The 4,501-nt window shown below is 42.4% G+C and overlaps 1 long non-coding RNA gene across 1 annotated transcript; it reads left to right on the forward strand.

Moving 5' to 3' along the window:
- The first annotated feature begins 588 nt into the window (after nucleotides 1-588).
- LOC119968627 lies at nucleotides 589-2,643 on the forward strand. The gene is made up of 2 exons (XR_005461156.1): nucleotides 589-780; nucleotides 2,325-2,643. It is a non-coding gene; the product is annotated as an uncharacterized LOC119968627 (long non-coding RNA).
- Nucleotides 2,644-4,501: the final 1,858 nt, after the last annotated feature.

Here is a 4,501-nt window from a genome sequence, read left to right on the forward strand (position 1 = left end):
AGGTTTCATGAAGGAATTTTTTTGTGCAATGAATTGTTAAGAAATTTAAATAATAGGGTGGTAAATAAAGATTCAACAGTCCTTGAAAAGGACATTAGATAAATACATGAAGGGGAACAAAATAACAGTGATGTAGGATTAGCTGGTTTGCTTTTCAAAAGAGCCAACACAGATTCAATGGGCTGCATGGCCACCTTCTGCGCTGAGCTATTCTAGTATGTTCTTAGATAGCAGGTAGTTTTATCATTGATTAGGAGCATTAGACTGTGCTGGCATTTGTTGGGGCCTTCAACTCGACATTTAATAAAAATCGAGCAATTCTGTAATTTGAACCTAAATATTATCTGTCTGAATGCTAATATTGGGTGTACAACCTTAATAGGGTCTCTAGAGGGAGTAGCTTGATCTTGGGAATATTGAAAGGTTGAGGTTGTTGTCTTAATTCACAGTAAATGCATCGCTTGCAAAAGTTTACCAATGACATGCTGTACAAAACAAAAAATGAAGGAACAATTATTTACATAAAAATTCATCCATCAGACAAATCGCTAACTGTCATAAATGACGCAGGCGTCTCCATGGAGACTGTGTCAGACGCAATGCGCTGCTAGGTCATGGGAAATCTCACATGCTTGCAGACAGGACGTTGTGGGATAAACAAAGAGTTATGCCTGGAGCTGATGCCTTCGTGCCAGATGTACCTCCAACCTCTTACATTGAGGTCACTCATCATTCTGCATACCAGCTGGAAGATGGCTACTCAAGTTTGTTTGTTGGAGGGTGAGAGTCTCCACTGTGCTGTGTACACGCGCACAGCTACGCAGCACCATCAGCAGTCACCTCATGGATGCTAAGGACAGGGTGTACCATATTTATTCCATACATTCGGGAGTGGGGGTGTGATCTAATTTCGGAGTTTAAGATGATTAGAGGATTTGATAGGGTCGTTAGAGAGAAATTATTTACCCTGGTAGGGGCATCCAGGAGAAGGGAAAATAACCCTTAGAGCTTCGCTTAGAGAGTGGGGATGAGGAATCTATCAATAAAATTAGAGCTACGCTGTTTAGGGACGATGCTGGGAGAATTTCTTCACACAAAGTGCATTGGAAATCTGGAACGCTCTTCCCCACACAAATCTATGGAGGCTAGGTTGATTGAACAATTCTAAACTGCGTTTGGCAGACTTGTTAAGCAATAGCATAAAAATGTGGATAAATAGAATTCAAATTAACTATGATTTAATTGGGTGGCGGAACAGGCTGGAGGGGCTGAATGGTCTATTCCTGTTCCCATTATGCATTCCCCAATATGTGCATTTGTGCCAGGAGTGAAGTCCATACTAGAGTTCTTTAAACAGCTCCTCGTTTCTTCCTATGTAAAATCTGGAAGCAAATATGCCCACTCGTGATTGCCAATGAAAACCTTCTTGGTATAAGAGGTTAGGGAGGGGACAGGGAAATAATGTGAGCTGATTGTTAATTGAAAGTGAAGCGATGGCTAATGGATTTAGTTGGTCGGTATATTTTGTACAAACTAAATCCATTGTTTGGACAAAATGGGAGACCGAGTATATCAGCTTTCACATGACTTGTCACTTTGATCCTTGGGCCTTTTTTGTGCTGATTATTCCAACATAATCCCAGCATTTTTAAGTAGGAATGACCTGATTGAAAAGTATGGAGATGAAATCGCAAAGGTCAGAACTTCACTGTAATTGGTTGCAATGAAGCTGTAAAATTGCCCATATCTGACAGCTCTATCTGTCATTTCACCTTCCCCAGATTTAAGATGTGTGTGGGTCAGCTTCAAATTAATGGTGCAGAATTGGCACTTTGAGTCACGACAGCTTCTGTCATAAGTTTTGTTATTTAAGGTTAATACCATGGAGACGGGCTGCTATTAAGTACTGTCAACAGCAACTCGGGTAATGTAATCAAATGGTTATATCACCAAATTTTAAAATAAATCTATTAAGTTGTAATATTTGAGTTGTAATTAAGAAAGAACTTGCATTTATCGAGCCTCTTTCACAACTGTGGAATGTCCCAGAGTGTTTTATACAAAGTCCTTGCAAAGTGTAGTCACTGCTGCAATGCTGGAATTGGCCTACCAATGTATGCACAGCAAGATCTCGTAAAAAGGTAATGAGATAGTAGACCAAAAATACTTGTTGAAGATAAATGTTGACCTGGGCCTCAGTTGACGTCCAAAGCTCTTCTTGGAATAGTTAAAGTACCTTAGGATCTTTAACATTTACCTGGGGAGGCAGGTGGGAGCTTGGTTTAAAATCTCATCTAATTTTTGTCAGTGTGCTTCTTTTGCAGAAGTGTACTGGAGTGTCAGCCAAGAAAACAGATCTGGATTCAGACTCGAACCTACAGTGCTCTGATTTAGAGCCGAGAGTGCTATTATGATGCCAAGGTTGATACTCCTAAACTGTTCCTTTGCCCAATGATTTTCTAACCATCAATTAACCTAAGCGGTTTCTAATTGTCTGACCTGATGCTCACCTTCTTTGTGTTGACAATGAGAAAATGTAACTATTGTAATTGCTAAGAGTTAAGATATAAAGAGACACACCCGCACAGTATTATTGTTCCTTTAACTTGCATTTTCCAATAAAAAGACAAACAATTTCAATTATGAAAACTTTAATTACCATGTGTAAGAGACAGAAAGAGGACCAGAGGCATTGGGATAGGGAGACGTATCTTCAAAGTACTAGTAATAGTCTCAGAAGCCTCAAGCACAAATCTTGTGTTCTTGATTATTTCGGGGGTTTCTTCATTAATAAGGGGATCAGAGGTTATGGGAAGGCAGAGAGTGGGGATGAGGAACCGTATCAACCATGATCAAATGGCAGAGCAGACTCAATGGGCGGAATGGCCTAATTCTTCTCCTATATCTTATGGTCTAATGCATTTCAATAATGTTCTGTTTTTATATGATATAAAGGTACCAAGCACTCATAAGGGATTGGGTAAACACACTGTGGGTTAATTTATAAAGACTAGGCATAGGAAAACAGCAATATAAAAATATAAAGCTTGAAGACATATCAGCAGCATAGCTGTCTGTAACTAGCTTAAAAGCAAAAGTGAATTTAAAACTGAATAGTATGACACACTTTCTTTCTAGTGATGCCATGCTCCTATCCCTTAAAGTCATATTACAACAAATAAGAATTAAATTTGACTTATTCAATCACTGTAACTTGTTGAGAAGGGTCTTGTGGTTCAGGCAGTAGCACCATTGCCACTGAGCCAGACTACTCCAGGTTCAAGTCCCGCTCCAGAACGTGTTGCCATGGAACGGCCAGGCACGGGTAAACCAGTGTGTATCGATGCTGATCCCTAGCCTGGATAAATGGGGAGTGTTTTTGGCAGGAAGAGCATCCAACTGTAAAACCACCCGCCAGATGGAATATATGGTGATCAAAGTGAATAGAAAAAGGGTGATTGTTTTCCGGTGGTGGCCATGGAGGAGTAGATCATACATTTGATAGCTCTTGCCTGTGACGGACATTTGGACCTTTTTCTTCCGTTTGTTTCCGGATTCTATTGGATGAATCATTGGAGAGTGAGACGGTGAGGAGAAATCCCCCTCCAGTGTATGGAGAATTGGACCAGACGTGGCCGTGTGAGAAGACAAAGTTCTACAAAGAAGACGCGAGCAGAGCTGGCAACGTGGGAAAGCATAGCGGAGAAGCAGGGCACAGTGGTCGACGGAGCAGCTGATGAAGTTTTTTGAAGATTGCTTCGCCAAACTTAAGAAGGACAAGCTGGACCCGATTAAGACTTTGATTGATCAGGTGGTGCAGAATCAAGAAATCCACGGACGTGTGATCCAGGAGGTGGAGAAAAAGGTGCCCGAGCCCGAGGAATACATAACCATGCTGGAGACCAAGGTGGAGATGATGAATGACCGCCAGAAAAGAATGCAGGAGAAGCTGGAGGACTTGGAGAACAGGTCCAGGAGGTAGAACCTGAGAATCGTCGGCCTCCTTGAGGGCAGTGAGGGATTGGATGCGAGGGCCTATGTGACGAACATGCTGGAGAAGTTGATGGGGGCTGAGGTGTTCCTTCAGCTCCTGGAAGTGGATAGAGCGCACAGAGCCCTCGCGAAGAAGCCCCGAGCGAACGAGCCGCCGAGGGCGATGGTGGTATGTATGCACCGGTTCCTGGACAAGGAACACGTTCTGCGGTGGGCCAAGAAAGAACAGAGCAGCAGGTGGGAGAATTGTGAGCTGTGCATTTATCAAGACCTGGGCGCGGATTTGGCCAAGAGATGAGCTGGGTTTAATCGGACAAAATCGGCCCTCTTTAAGAAGGGGGTGAAGTTCGGGATGTTGTACCCAGCGCGTCTGTGGGTCACATATGAGGACCGAGAATTTTACTTCGAAACACCAGACAATGCATTGACTTTCATCAGGGAAAAAAGACTGGATGTGAACTAAAGACACTGAATGTGATGCTTTGAATATGTATGTTCAAGTGGGGGG

This window comes from Scyliorhinus canicula, chromosome 7 (genome assembly GCF_902713615.1).
Source record: "Scyliorhinus canicula chromosome 7, sScyCan1.1, whole genome shotgun sequence".
Lineage (NCBI taxonomy): Eukaryota > Metazoa > Chordata > Chondrichthyes > Carcharhiniformes > Scyliorhinidae > Scyliorhinus > Scyliorhinus canicula.